The sequence below is a fragment of the Castor canadensis genome, chromosome 10, assembly GCF_047511655.1.
Source record: "Castor canadensis chromosome 10, mCasCan1.hap1v2, whole genome shotgun sequence".
Classification (NCBI taxonomy): domain Eukaryota; kingdom Metazoa; phylum Chordata; class Mammalia; order Rodentia; family Castoridae; genus Castor; species Castor canadensis.
The window spans coordinates 116549289-116565625 of record NC_133395.1 but is presented as its reverse complement, the minus strand read 5'-3'; positions in this window follow the sequence as shown (position 1 = coordinate 116565625).

The window sequence follows — 16337 nt, the reverse complement described above, 5'->3', positions numbered from 1 at the left end:
ATTGTCATATTGTTAGGATCCAGTAATATAATACACACATACTGCAGGTGCTTAATAGTCAGATTTTGTGATTACGTTGTTGAACTCTGGCAAAAAAACCTTCCAGTTGAGCCAGGCGTGGTGGTGTACATCTGTAATCCCAGCACTCAGGAGGCAAAGGCAGGAGGATCCTGAGTTTAATTTAGGCCAGCTTGAACCACAGAAACCCTGTCTGATAAACAAAAACCAAAAAAACCCAGCAGGGCATCTGTAATCCGAACTACTTGGAGGCTCAAGTCAGGAGGATCACAGTTTGAGGCCAGCCCAGAGTTTCCGTCTCCGAAAACCTCCACAGCAATATGGACTGGAGGTGTGGCTCAAGCAGTAGAAGCTTTGCAAGTGGGAAGCCCCGAGTTCAAACTCCAGTCCCAACAAAAATAAAAAAATAAATAAAAAACCCCACAAAGCTGACAATTTTCAGAAGGGGGAAAAGCCCAGAGAGGTAGAGGACTTGTCCCATGTCACCAGTGGCAAGTGGTGGAGGGGGGCCTGCCCCAGGATTCTTTCGCAGGGCCCTCACTCCCCAAGGGCTCTGAGTAAGAATCAGTGGGTGGGCTCAGGCCAGGACAACTGCCTTGGGTACTGATTGGCCAACAGAACTGCAGGGCTCCTGACTCCTGTCTAGAGCTTGCAAGGCATGCCCGATGATTCAGCCCCCGCTCTGAGGGGAGGGGCATCACCTTGGCTTTGAACTCTGGTATGAGAAGGAGCGGAAACTTTCCCCCGGATTCCTGAAGTTTCTAATGGGAGGAGGCCAGTGAAAGCTAACCGTATTACTGCTGACATGTCCTGTGGTCTACCTCAGGGTTATTTTAAGCCTCCTAACTCCGTCTCAGTCCATTTCTGCTGCTGTAACAAAATAAAAGTTTTCAGCTACTCAGGAGGCAGAGATCTGGAGGATCGAGGTTTGAAGCCAGCCCAGGCAAATAGTTTGCGAGACCCTATCTCGAAAATATCCAACACAAAAAAGGGCTGGTGGAGTGGCTCAAGGTGTAGGCCCTGAGTTCAAGCCCCAATATGGCAGAACAAAACAAAACAGTTTTTTTTCAATGCTGAAGACCAAACCCAGGGTTTCACACCTAGGCAAGTCTCTGCCACTGGGCTACACATCCCAGCCTGTCAACAGAAACTGGTTTTCTTCCAGGTCTGGAAGCTGAAAAATCCAAGACTAAGGCAACCAGCAGGAGGGGCATCTGGTGAGGGCTGCTCTCAACTTGCAGTAATTTGGCTTCTTGTGCTGCATCCTCACATGATGGAAGGCAGAAGGGCCAAAGAACCTAGCTGGATCCACCTAGCCCTTTAATAAGCACTAATGCCATCTAAGGGGACAGAGCTTTCATGGCCACATCACCTCCTGCAGCATGCCGCTTAACACTGTGGCACTGGAGATTAACTTTCCACATGGATTTTGGAGGGGATATACACATCCAAACCATAGCACTTCCTAAAGAATGTGCCAGGTGTCATTAGCCCTGTTCTACACTGGAGAAATTCAGGCTCAGAAAGTTTAAGAAATTCACCTGAGGTCTTGTAGCTCAGACCTAGCAGGGTCAGGATTCTAACCGTTAGTGGGGTTGGGGTGGAGGAAAGATAATGCTAAATGTGGGGGTCCTGGAGTAAGAAGTCTTCAAAGGCCAGGCGCCAGTGGTTCACGCCTGAAATCCTAGCTACTCAGGATGCAGAGATCAGGAGGATCATGGTTCAAAGCCAGCCCCAGGTAAATAGTTTTCAAGACCCTATCTTGAAAAAAAACAAAAATCCATCACCAAAAATGGCTCAAGTGGCAAGAGCACCTGCCTAGCAAGCTTGAGGCCCTGAGTTCAAACCCCAGTATCACCAAAAAAATTGAAAAGGTGGGGGTGTCTGAGGGCATGGCAGGCCCAGGCAGGTCCCTACATGGTTGCATCAGCTGGAAGGGGAAAAATAGGGAAGAAGTACTGGGACTGAGTGTAGCCCCATAACTCCTGTCCCTTACATCCAGTGGCTGCTGCCCAAATGTTCACTGGTAGCAACAAGTGTCTCTGAGTTGCTAGTTCCTATTCTGTGCCACACAGCAGGCCTGACATGCCCTGGACAACTCCTCTTCCATTCCAGTGGCCCTCACAAGTGTCCATACCCTGGTTCCCTTGTCAGTGAGCTGGGGCAACTGTGAGACGTGCATCCTCCATGCTGTGTCCCAGGGATCCCCTGTGGGATCTGGCCCCAGCGATGACTTGCTCATTAACACCTCTGGCATCAGTGGTCTTCCCTCCAATCTCACTGTCCCCTCCTGTACTCACGTCTGCTGTGATTCCCACCTCAAATTCTGCTTCTGGGATAACCTAAAGCAGGAGGTCTCAAACATGGGTGATTTTGTCTCCCAGGAACATTTGGCAAAGTCTGGAGACATTTTTGGTTGTCACAAGGGAAGAGGGAAGAGGATGACACTTCTGTTAAATGGCAGGCTAGCTCCCCACAAAAAAGACTTATCCAGCTCCAAATATCAATTGTGATGAGGTTAAAAATCTAGGACCTAAATGAAGGAGCTGAGTGGATTCTTCCTGGTGATAACCCTGCCAAACCTCTTGCTTCCTTGGCCTGACAGGGGTGGCCCAGCAGCACCCGGCTGTGGAAAAGCAGTGTGGGTAAGGAGCCAGGTCCTGGAAGGTAGAGGTCTCGTGGTATTTGCTGCCTCTACCTCCTCCTCTTTTACCTCTCACTTAGTCCATGTGACTTGGTAGCTGTGTCTACTGGACAATGAGATCCACTACAAGGGTGGCCTTGAAAGACTGGCTTGGCCAATCAGAAAAATCCCTTCCCCAGAACCATGGTAATTGGTTCAGGGATGTCATATGACTCAAAATAAGACAATCAGATTTTTTTCTGAGATTTCTCTGTCAGAGACTCTTTTGAGAAGTGACGCATCCAACAGACATATTGGTTGCCAAATAGAGAACGATGTCTGACATGACTGATAAAAGCTGAGAGAGCAGAGTCCTAATGACAATAGATGCTTTAGCGACATGAATCAGAGTCTTCCCTTTTTTGGAATTGCTTTTCTGTCTTGACTAATAGGGCGGGCCTGGTCTCTCCCTCTGGGTTGGGAATTTCCTGGTCTTTTATCTCCTCTTCAAGCATTACACCCTCTGCCCCTTCCAGAGCCTGAAAGAGGAGCCTGACAGACAGAGAGACGCAAGGCTCGACTGCTCAATTATGAACTCAGGTTACTCACCTCACTGAATGTCTGTCTGGCCCTCAGAAAATGTCTGCTCTGGTGTCTCAGCTCAGCACACAGATGAGGGAACTATGGTGGGAAGGAACCATTCCATTTTGGTGGGATCCCTGGGGTGGACAGTGCTTGGGCTCCTTTGAGGGCCCTATGTAAGCTCCCCAGGGACTCACAGGACTCCTGAAACCCGCTGTGGCCTGTCCTAGTCTGTCTTCTTTGGTTTTCAAGGGAGTTGTCTGAATCTGCTACTTCCTAGCCAAGTAAATCTGAGTGGTTTCCTTCTTCCGGGCCTCAGTTTCCTCATCTGCAAAATGTGGGCAGTAATAACAGCCCCCCCCCCCCGACCACCAGGGGAGTTGTCACCTGGGACAAGATGAAAGGAGATGGCTCTGGCAGAGCACTTAGTGTCCGGCACCTACCAAACAGCCAATACACTTGGAGAATAATAATTTTCTGAAAATATTTTCTGTTTGAAAAGGGAGACGCCCTGGGCCACCCCTCCCGTCTTCAGCTAGCAGGGGAAGGAATCCTCCCATTGTGGTCTGTGGCCAGCTGTTAGGAGGTGGTGTGGAGGCCAGCGAGACTCACCACTGGCCTGTTGGTGCTGGATGGCGTAGGACCTGGTGTTTGCAGGCTCCACACCACACCCAGCCCCTCACCCCCATGAGTCAACCCCACTCCTTAAGCAGCTTCAAAACCCACAAGTCACTTCCTGGCGGTCCCAAACAAAGGCTTAGAACCTGCAGTCCAGGAACTGGCCCCTTATCGCTGTTCTAGCTTGATAAGAAGGGCAGGAGGGTCTGAGTCAGGAGTGGCCGTCTCAGAACTCTCCCCTGCCTAGAGTCTGCTCCTGATCCATCCTGGGGGCCTGCCCTGCAGGTCCCCTGCTGCCCCCATGATCAAGCTGCCCGAATCCCCAGCTCTCAGCCCTCCAGTACCACCTACAGAAGAAATGGGCTAAAATTCCCTTCCTGGGCAGCAGGCCAGGAAGTGGGCACTCCCTGGAGTTTATCAGGCAGCTTGGCCCTTCTGGCCCCAGGGAGTGGGACAGGGGACAGGAACAGTGTGAGGAAGGAGGGTCAGGGAAAAGGTGAAAGGGGTTTGGTGCCACACCTTCTGACTATAGCATTCCACAGGGAGGAGCTTGTCTGCAGTTTCCTCATCAGTCCTCTAACCTCCCAGCCCCAACTGACCTCCACCCAGCAGCCAGAACCCTCTGTTTTTAAAGCACATCTGCTTGTTCCATGCCCTGCTCAGAAACCTGCTGTGATTCCCCACTACCCTTGGAGAGAGGCCAGTGCCCTGTGCAGGCTGTGATACCAAAATGCCATAGACTTGGTGGTTCATAAAAACGGAAATGTGTTTCTCATAGTTCTAGAGGCTGGGAAACTCCAGGATGAAGATAAAGGCACAGGCAGGTTCTATGACTGATGAAGACAGTGCCACATAGACAGTCTCACTGTGTCCTCAAGTGGAAGAGGATAGCTAGGTCTCTGGGGCATTTTTTTTTTTTTTTTTTTGGTGGTATTGAACTCAGGGCCTTGGGCTTACTAGGCAGGTGCTCTACCACTTGAACCATGCCCCCAGTCCTTTTCACTTTTATTATTTTTGAAATAGGGTCTTACATTTGTGCTCAGGCCCAGATGGAGATCCTGCTGTTTATATATTCCTGTGTAGCTAGGATGACAGGCATGTACCACTAGCTTTTACTGGTTGAGATGGGGTCTCAAGAATTTTTTGCCTGGGCTGGCCTCAAACCACAATCTTCTTGATCTCTGCCTCCCAAGTAGCTAGGATTACAGGTGTGAGCCACTATACCTGACCCTGGGGCCTCTTTTACAAGGGCAGAAATTCTCTTTTGAGGGCTCCATCCTCCTGGCCTATTAACCTCCCAAGGGCCTCCATTCCTAAAACTGTCACCTTAGGAATAGGGCTTCAACCTAGGGACCTTAGAGGGGCATAAACATTAAGACTATAGCAACAGATTTTCTTCTGACTCTCAAGGCCTCATTCCTTCTGGAGCCTGGAAGGACCACGGCTTCCTGGACAGGACCACAGCTTCCCATGCTTCAGGGTCTCTGCTGCTGGGTGAGTAGGTTGAAGGTTTGAAGGAATTCTTCCTGGAGGAGGTGGCATTTCAGTGGTCCTGATATTCTGACAAGGAGAAAGGCAGAAGGAGAGGAAGGCAGGTGGGGCCCAAACAAGCCTACTATCTCTGTGCTCAGCTGCCACCTGGTTCTGTGGGAAGTGCAGGAAGCATGTGCTGCCTGGGACAATTGTCTGTGAGCCTCTGCTTCCTTGTCTGTAAAATGGGCTGACACTGCCTTGTCAGGGCAGCTAGGAACGAGGAAGTAAAGCAGGCAGAGAGTACAAATGCCCAGCAGGTGCTTAGACCACTCCATCTGTGATGGGGTAAGACACTGTTTCCCTGGCCTGGGTCAAAGGAAAGGGCCAGGCTTGTGGGGAAACCAGGCCAGGCCGACCTGGATTTTCCAATTGTTCCTACTCATGTGTTTGGCCCGTGGAGCTGGAGGAAGGAAATTCTCTGTATAAAGACCGGAAGGCAGAGGAGCTCCTGTAGCAAAGGCAGAGCTTGCAGTGGCGCCTGGAGTGACCCGAGTACCACTGGAGGAGGGCATGGGAATCATAGCTCTAGTGCCCTGACACCTCCCATAGTCTAAGAGCATCAGGATGTCACAAATGGGGAAACTGAGGCCCAGAGAGGTTATGGATCTGCTCTCAGTCCCATAAAGGCCACAGCTTCCAATTCAAGTCCTCCATTTTTTTTCAATACTGGATTTTGAACTCAAGGCTTTGTGCTTGCAAAGAAGATACTCTACCCCTTGAGCCACACATCCAGTCCATCCTCTTTCTCTTCTAACCAAGTTCAGGCCCTCCTAGAAAGTACCTAATAGATGGCAATCCCTCATCAATTGTGATTTTTTCTTTTTTCCTTTTTTTTTTTTTTGCAGTACTGGAGTTTGAACTCAGGGCCTACACTTGAATCACTCCACCAGCCTTTTTTTGTGATGGGTTTTTTTGCAACCTATTTGCCCAGGCTGGCTTTAAACCTTGACCCTCCTGATCTCTGTTTCCTGAGTAGCTAGGATTACAGGTGTGAGTACCGGTGCCCTGCTCAATTGTGGTTTCAAAAGAATTTGGTTTATATATGTAAATATTCTGGCTTGCATTTTTCTTGTGGTGCTGGGAGTCAAACCTAAAGCTTCATGCATGCTAGGCAAGTGCTCTACCACTGAGCTACATCCCTAGTACACATATATTTTAATCAGCTTTACTGAAGAATAACCTACATACACACAGTGCACTAAGAGTAAGCATACTATTCTAAAAGTTTCAGAAATACACACAGTGGCAAAACCACCACTACCAAACAGTTTTCACAGACACTTCCCTCACACCATTTGCCCATTTGCAGCCAATCCCACCCCCAGTGCCAAGAAAAGCAGTCTTTTGGCCTCTATACTTTTGTCTTTTCTTAGAAATCACCCTCCAACCCAAAGAAGAAAAAAAGGTGGGCAGGGTGGTTCACACCTGTAATCCCATCACTCAGGAGGGTCAGGCAGGAGGATCAAGAGTTCAAGGCCAGCCTGGATTACACAGACAGACTCCATCTCAAAACCCACAGAAAAGCAAACAAATGCTGAGGAAGAACGCTGGTGCTTTTCCAGGACTGCAAAGGGGAGACTTTAAGGGCATGGGCGGTGTGTCTGAGAAGGGGCCAGCTAGGAAGCTCAGGCGTGACCCCTGCTGGCTCAACTCAGAGCTGTCAGATGAGCCTCAGGTCAGGCCTGAGTTGCTGCAGCGGTCCCAGCAGACAGGCCTGCCTTCCACAGACAGGACACCAGCACAATGCAGCTGCATCCACTGTTTTGGACTGGCCTGGTCATGTGTTGTTTCCCTGAGAAGGGAGAAGTCTGGAGACAGATGACAGGAGGCCCTCCCTCACTCCTTAAAAACCAATGTGTAAGGCACTTTACAGTGCTGGCAGGTCTTGCTCTACCCAGCTAGGATGGCAACAGGGCAACCTGGTGCCTGCTTAGGCCGCTAACTCACAATGCTGGACTCAAGGGCCAGTTCTGGTTCTAGCTAGAAAGGCCCCTGCCTCTGGGCACGAAAGTGCCCTGCAAGCTTACCTTGCCACGAACGTCCAGGAAGGAAGTGGTGCCAGCTACATTGACTTTGAGATAGGAGAAATCACATCCTAAGTCAGCCCCAGGTGAGCAGCCCAGGGAGCTCATTCACAAATGCAGGACCAGGTTGGGAAAGAGGGCCAGGGAGTAGGCTGGCCTCTGTCTCCAGATCACTGGGGCAGAGGTCCCTGCTGTCCTAATTAGGAGCTAGTACTGCCATGTTTTGGGAGAACTGGAAATTTTCTCACCCCAAAAGAAGCAAAGCTGTGAGTTTGTCAGTGGAATAATTAGGACCATAATAACTATAAACATTTACTCAGAGCTTCCTAGCCTGTTCTAAGCAGTATTTTATGGGGTCTGTACCACTGGCACTCCATTTCACAGATGAGGTGACTGAGGTCCAGAGAGGTAAGGAAATGTCACCCAGTGGGGGATGGAGGTAGGAGCTGAACTCTGGAAGTTGGCTTCAAGGTTCCCTCCTCCGACTTTGGGGTTTGAATTCAGGGCCTCATGCTTGCTAGGCAGGCATTCTACCACTCCACTAGCCCCAAAGCTCCCCCTTTATGTCCTGGGCAGTACTGACAGAGAGGTCTTTTCTCCTAACGAGTCTTATCAACAGGCTGGCACTTAATTTCAAAATGCCAGGAACGGATCAAAACTGACACCAAAGTTGCCTCTGACTTTTTTTCTTTTGAGACAAAGACCTGCTATGTAGCGCAGGCTAGCCTCTAACTCATGGTCCTTCTACTTCAGTCTCCCAAGTGCTGAGATTACAGGCGTGCACTACCCATCTAATAGCTCTGTTCGTTCCAGTATCCTATGAAGCCGGGAGTCTGTGATGCTGAGTAACAAGTTTTGTAAGGAGGTGTTAAGAGTTCAATTGTGTATCCACCCCCAAAAAAGGGCATTTTCAAGTCCTAGCCCCCAATACCTGTGAATGTGACCTTATTTGGAAATAGGGACTTCTCAGACAAAATCAAACTAAGATGAGGTCATCCTGGATTAGGATGGCTTTAAGTCCAATGTCTGGTGTCCTTATAAGGAGAGGGTGATTTGGAGCCCACAGATACACACAGGAGGCAGAAGGCCATGTGCCCTGGAGGCAGAGATTGGAATGATGCATCCACAGGTCAAGAAATGCCAAAGACTTCCAGTTATCTCCAGAAGCCAGGAGACAGATGTGGAACAAAACTTCCCTCTTAGGCTCCAGAAGGATCCAACCTTTCTGACACCTCGATTGCAGACTTCTGGCCTCATGAGCTGTGAGAAGATGAACTTCTGTTGTTCTACATCACTAATACAGTCACTTCCTCACGTCACCTTGCTGGTTTCCTTATTATCAATGAGTTAAACACTATATACTTAGAAGACACCCCTTTTGTTTTTTATTTTTATTTTTTTTCACGGAACTGGGGTTTGAAATCAGGGCCTCACGCTTGCTAGGCAGGTGCTCTACCACTTGAGCCACTCTGGTAGGCCCTAAGCCCCTTTTTGAAACCTATACTTGCCACAGCCCAGACTCACACCTGTGACTGCACCTTAACTCTGTCCATTGTCTGCTAAGCAAGGTCCATCGTCTACCCTCTTTTCTGGCCACTAGGAGCATGCAGATGGAGTCCCCAGCTCCCCCTGGATGGCAGTCTACCCGGAGCTTGGCAGGAGAAAAACAGCTCTCCTGTCTTTGGTCATTTTTAGTAGCTGGACAGCAGAGCCAGCCTGGCAACAGAAAGCTGAGTGGTGGAGGGGAAAAAGGAAGGGTGACCTTTCTAAACCTAGACCCCATTTGAGGAGTGGGGCAGAGAAACTGTTCATAAAGTCATGCGAGAAGTGCTGGGGGCTAAGTCTGCCAAACAGCCCTCTGAGAACAGTAAGGTTGTTCTGAAACTGACTCACTCAGATTGGCAGAAGCATGTGGGAGTAGGAAGTCAGCCTCCCAGAACCAGATAGGAGTTGGGTTCACAGGACAGGTCTGGAAGTGAGCCGCTGGCCCCACTGCTTACTAAGGCTTCCTGTAGGGGCTCAGGCTCCAGTGTGCCTCCTTTCACAGAGCCCAGACCTGGGGTGAGATAGAAGTGGCAGCAGCTGTGTTTGAGTCTCATCTCCCTTGTTTATTCAACTGTGTGACTGGGAACATGAACTTGACCTTCAGTTTCCTTATTTGGACAACTACCTCCCTTCCCATTAGTTCTAAGAAGGCCTTGATAGACTCAGGGATGAGAAAACAAAGGGCCTGACTTGAGACTGGTACATGAATTTAAAAATAAGTTAAGTCATCCTCAAACGTAGCTCTCTTTGCTTTTTTGAGGAAATCACTGTAAGCAGGAAGGTGGGAAGCAAAAGCATCTTAAGAATTTTTTTCCCCCAAAATGGAAGTTATCTTTTGAAAATTAGGACTGGGAATGTAGCTCAGTGGTAGAGCCCTTGCCTCACACATGCAAGGCCCTAGGTTTGATCCCCAGCCTCACCAAAAAAAAAAAAAAGAAAAAATCACTTCAACAATTCTAAGATGTGAAACTCCCTCTCCCACCCTCCCCACACATTTTAACATCTCAAAAAATCAGGATGTGGCCAGTGATGCACACCTGTAATCCTAGCTACTCAGGAAGCAGAGGCAGGAACATCTCAAGTTCAAGACCAGCTCAGGCAAAGTTAGAGACTTATTTGCAAAATAAACAAACAAAACAAAACAAAAAAAGGGCTAGCATGCATGAGGCTATGGGTTCAATCCTCAGTACTGTGAAACCTTTTAATCAACCCACCGACCCAAGTGTTTTACTGATAGACGAAATACCGAGTGCAGCTAGTCGTAGTTTTCCCTCGTGGCAGTACATAAATGGTGTGTGTATTTCACTAAGTGGCATTTTAGACTTATGAGCTGTGACCTAAAATTGATGCATGCTCTATTACATAAAGGTTCCCAGGGATTCCACACACCAGAGGATGCTGCCACCCTAATGTCCCACTGGTGTGAGTTCCCATTTCTGTTTTTCTTTAATTGCTCAGCAAATCTCCTCCGACCAGTCACTCACACTTTCTCCAGGGCCAAATTAATGCTCAGCTAAGGACAGCAACATACATTTGGATTTCATGATCAGACGCCTTCCCCACCCCAGTTCCTGTTGCCAGTGCCTCCCCCTGCTGCCCAGGCCCGTCTGGAGTGGCAGTTGCAGGGCCCTGTGCCAACCAGAAGGTGTGAGACTGAGGAAGTCAATGACTCAGGCCTTTTAAAAAATGTATGTGCAGCACAGTTTGTAGTTTGACTTCGCAAGTAAAAAAATCAGGAAGGTGGGGCCCGAAGGATTTGGAGAGCTGGAAAGTGGAAAATCAGAAAGGGCAGGTTTTATCTTTTTGAACCAGTATATAGTTTAGTAGGACACCAGGAGCTGTCATGCTCAGCTCCATGCCAACTTAACGAAGAAGGCAGGACAGCACTCCCTTGGCCTAGTAGCTATCCATCCAGGGCACTGTGTTGGGAAGGATTCTCAGAACCACATTTTTGGAGAATGGGTAAGGGGCTTCTCCAAGGTCACTTGGCTCCTGACCACTAGAACCAATCTGGAGTGCAGTCTGGTCTATGGGAAGGCAAATCCAGGACTCCTTCCGTTATGGCCACCCCTTCCCTGCCCCCATCAGCTACACGAAAAATCTTTGCTCTGAGTCTACCTCTGTGGCCTTATGTGGACTGCAACTTCAATAGAACCCTGAAATGAGAAGGGAAAGGAGGCATGGAAACAGCAGCCTGGGAGACCACTGACCATGAATGAGACTTCTGTTTGCCTGCCCCATATGTCTGGAATCTTGTATGAAAACAATGAACTCGAAGGAGGTGAAAGCATGTTCCCAAAAGCAAGGCTTCCATACGCCCCCTCCCCTGCTTATAAAAGACCTGCTTTGTTTGAAGCAAAGGAGAAGCTGGGGGATATGCTGAGGTTTGGGGGGAGTTCAGGTATGTGGGGTTGACATGTCAGAGCCTAGGAGGCAGTCATCAGAAAAATCAGTCTGCAGGTTTCAGACATTTCATCATCTTCACAACCACACTCATCCTGTTGTCATGTTTTGCAGTTTGCAAAACACTTTCTCAGACATATTCTTGACAGAGAGCTTGGAGCGGGGAGACAAAGAGCACGGATTCATGCAGCCTCCTCTCTTGCCACCTGGATGAGTGTGGTGTGCCAGGCACTCTGGGCACTGTGCTTTGCTCATCACTGGCCCCATCTTGGGGCATCTGACTGTGGAGTCCTGTTTTTTCCACGTGTGCCTGCTAGCTCTGGGACTCGAAAGACCGAATCAATCACTGCACCAGCTACAAAAGGGAGAGGACAGTGGCTGCCTGGAAGGATGGCTGTGAAGATGAAGCCAGCTCCTGGTGTGAGGGTGGCCACGACAAGACCTGACTTGATGGTGGTCATTAGCTCTTATGGTGGGTGTAAGGCTGGGCACAGTATGGTCTAGCCTGGAAACATCTGAGTGTATCATCTGGATGTAAGTCCCACCCAGAAAAACAGGCTGTGGTGGTAGGGACCTGCAACTTGTCAGGCAAGCTATAGAAGAAGTGGTACTCTGGAGGAGCCCACGGGGCTAGGGGGCTATAAACAGAACCCAACAAGCTGTGTGCTATCCACGTTAACACATGTACTGAATTCACTATAATTCCTTCCTTCAATCCTTCCCTGGGTCGAGTCTCACTCAGAGGAATAGTGACAATCCTTACAATGGCCAATAGGGCCCTAACAGTTGGGTTCTCCAAGCACTAAGCTCTTCATTTACAAAGAAAAGTAAGTCTATATGTACTGAATTGACAAAGTGCTCAGCTTGGTACTTAGAGAAGCCAGCAAAGGATCCAGTTCCCTTTCTTGTGCTAAGCCAATGCAGGAACTAGAGAAAGTTGTGATCACCCAACTTCTCTTCCCATTGCTCACTCTGAGCACTTTTAAGCTTCTCTGTATGGAAAATATCCCGCTCAGAAGAGAGCTTTGATCAGAATAATGCAACAGATGCCTGGAGTCAGAGATCTGAATCTTTGCAAGGGACTGGAAGAGGTAATACTGAAGGGAATGCAAGAAAAATCTCAGGATACTCCTCCTGGGGCAGTGGGGGGCTGGCAGGCAGCATGAAATCAGTACACAACTCTGCTATTAGGAGCTTGTAGCTTAATAGGGAGAGAAACTACTCTGGGTAGAGTAGTTTCAGGGTAAGAGGCTGAGATCAGGGAGAGTTTGATTTGGCAATTTTTAAAATTTTTGAGATAAGGTCTCACTCTGTAACCCAAACGGGCCCTGAATTCATGATTCTCCTGCCTCAGGCTCCTGAATAGCTGGAATTACAGGTGTGCACCACCACACCCAGCTTGCTTTGGCAATTTTTGATGGAAATTGAGAGGGAGACAGAGGGACAGAATCAGAAATGCCCTGTGTGGAGCTTCATGGTAAGTTCTTTCTGCTTAAGCTAGCCTGCTGGATCCTCACAGCCAAGAGTGTGAATTTTCCTTGCAGTAGGACAACCTTTGCATGTTGTGGTGCATACCCAGGTAGCTTCAACCATTTCTTCCACCCAAAGCTTCCCCTTCCTGGTGTTCTCTCCAAACCCTGCTCTTCCTCAGGCCTTGCTCCAGTGTGCACGAAACCATTCATTACACTTGACATGTTCCCACCTTCCCCTTGCAAGGCCTTGCTGTTACAGCCCCAGTAAGCCCAAATCTTCCCTATCATTCAAGGCCTGTCTCCGAACTCTCACTCCCTTTCAATTTCTCAGGTTGCTTCCTGGAGAAGCATTTGATTCAACATGAACATCAATATGACTTGTTTGTTCAGATATTTAATGCTCCCTCAGGATGCATAGATAGGAAGCTGTTTTGAATTGACCAATCCTACTGTACTCTTTACAGTTTAGATCCTTTAGGGAGCCATTACTATTTTGGTGTGACTGGGGTTTACACTTAGGGCTTCTCACTTGCAAAGCAGGCGCTCTACTGCTTGAACAATGCCTCCAGTCCATTTTGGTTTGGTTATTTTTGGAGATGGGGGGGGAGTCTCTCAAACTGTTTACCCCAGCTGGCCTTGAACCTTGATCCTCCCAATCTCAGCACAGGCTAGTTACCTTTCTGCAAGTTTTCAATCAAAACCCAAATGACACAACTATGCAAAGACTCTGGACAGTGGAACAATTTATGACAGAAAACTGGGATTGACAAAAGTAGAAATGGAAGAAGTTCTCAATGCTATGGGAAGCTCTTCCCTGGTCTGCCAGTAGAATCTGCCATGAGGAAGGATTCTCAGTCTGCTGAGAAAGGATCAAACCATTTAAGAGAGAAAACAATACTGTTCAAGTGAATGCCTGCTTCAGATTTTATGTGCAACAAGATAATGGCATAAATACACAAAAAAAATTTAGGATGAAGAAAAATCCTAGGACGTAAGAGTAGAAGCATGAATCTCTGTCAAACAAAGCCTGGCTAGCTAGTATACTCTGGCCAGTACAAGAGGTGAAAATGCTAGGAGGAAGCGAATAGCAGCTGTGCTGCTCTCCCCACTCCCCTGCACCCTCTTGTCTTTATTTATTCTCAGTGATCTGTCTCTTTCTCAGGCATTATCTAGGGTAATAAATCGTGTATCATACGATCTGGTTTGGAAATGTGCAATCTTTAGGAAGAACTACATAGCTGCATCATCTGCTGATTGAGCAGCACTGTAAACACGAACAGGATGTGAACACACCCTCTAGTTTATTACTGGCTCCATTCCATGCCCAGCCCACCAACGGGAAACACCTTTCAAAGAGGTGGTCTGGCTGAACACTTGTTACCTGCTACTTGAAAAGAACGGGTTGAAACCATTTAACAGGGCAAAACTCCAAGACAATAACACACAAAGCCTGCAAAGTACTTCCCAATCACAATGTGTTTTCTAAGAAAATCAATCTCAGCTCTTAATGGTTTTCAAAACCAAGTCATTCAAAAGAAACCAGCCCTGTTCTCCAGATCATCTGGAAGCACAACTCACCTTTTGTTCCCAGCCAGAGGAGCATGGCATGGCATGGATGACTGGGTAGTTAGTTGACAGTGAGGGGAAAGGCATCCCCTCCTCAACACCTCCTGTGTCTTCCGCTGCTGCACTGTATTATCAAGCTAGATTCTTTGCCTTTATTTCCCCTATGCACTCAAAGCTCTATGAAGATAGGGACTGAGTCTTGCCAGGATCTGCCATAGTGCCTTGCAGTAGACATTCAGTAAGTATTTGTTAAATGAATGGATATAAAGCTGTGGAAATGTGGAGACACAATGTGGACTATGATGCCAAGGCAAAAACTCTTTGCTATTTCCTGATAAGCAAAAAGGTGAGACTGGATTACTAGGAGTTCCTCTAGCATTCTTATTCTATTTATACATGTATAAAGCATGTTCAAAATTATAAGACTGATTGTTAAATGTCTACTAGAATTCATAAATACCTTTAAAGATGGGTACTGTGGCAAATTAATTACTCATTCAATTATAAAAACCAATTTGGAACCTTTTTGTTTCTTTTTTTGGTGGAACTGGGATTTGAACTTGGGGCTTGGCACTTGCAAAGCAGGCACTCTATTGCTCGAGCCACACCTCCAGTCCATTTTGCTCTGGTGTCCATGAACTATTTGCCAGGGGGTTGGGCCAAGAATGGAGATCCTCCCTATCTCTGCCTCCCAAGTAGCTAACGTTACAGGCACGCACCACTGGCACCTGGCTTGTTTGTAAGTTAGAGCAAAACCAAATAGCCTTTTACAAATTCACAAAAGCAACATGTATTTGCTAGTAAAAACAAATCACAGGTCATAAAGGGGGAAGACAACTCAATACACAACCACCAAAGAGAACCACTACTTTTGCCTAGGTATAAATTCTTCAAAGTCCTACTCTCTACACATACCATCTACACTGTTTTCCTTCATAAAACCACTTATTCTACACTAGTAATCTATTTCTTTTACTTAATATAGTATGGATTATCTTTTCACAATGTTGCAAGCATAGTAATCTATAGAGTAGTAATATTAATTTATTAACCAATGACCTTCTACTGGATATTTAGATAGCTGTTCTGTTATCCTTACAAAAATTCTGTTCTGGTAGTTATTTTGTGTACATAATTATGCTCTCAAAGTATATTTGCAGAAGTGAATTTTTGGGAGTAAGGCTGCATTTTTAACTCAGTTAATTTATATGCAGATTTTTCTCTTTGGTAGAAGATTTCTATCCTTTTGATAGTAGTTATACAACCACTGGAAGAAGCCAAAAGTCACTGGGGTTCAAGTCTGGAAGATTAAAATGAGAGACAGAACCATACAATACTATTTTTGGGTTCAAAATGTCTGACTATACAGCAATGGGACTGGTTTTCACATGTGACTCAAAGTGGCTCCGAAGGCTATTACAATTGGAATTCCAAAACTGTTATGGGCAACAGGTTCTTTACATCAAACTAAAAATATTACTTCCCCAAGTGTGAAGGGGATGCACAGAGTTAGATGATGATAATGCTTTTAGGGGTTCAAAATGTTATAATCATCTCATTAACAAACACAGAAATTCTGAACAGGTGGGTCCATCTATTTAAAATACATGTACTGGGTCACCTAAAACTTTAATATTTCCAATAATTTTTCAGTATGACATTCTCATAAGAACTGATAATCAGTTGAATGGTACTTCACATACATTATCTTTTTAATTTCACACTATCATCACAAATATGAGTACTATTTTCCCCATTTATTTTTTTGGTGGTACTGGGGTTTGAACTCAGGTTTCATGCTTGCTAGGCAAGCGCTCTGCCACTTGAGCCACGTCCAGTCCTATTTTCCCCCATTCTGTAGATGAGGAAATGGAGAACTGGAGGACAAGTCCTTTGCCCTAGGTAACAAAGTTGAGAAAGGCAGAGTCAAGATGCCGATACTGATCTTCTAGC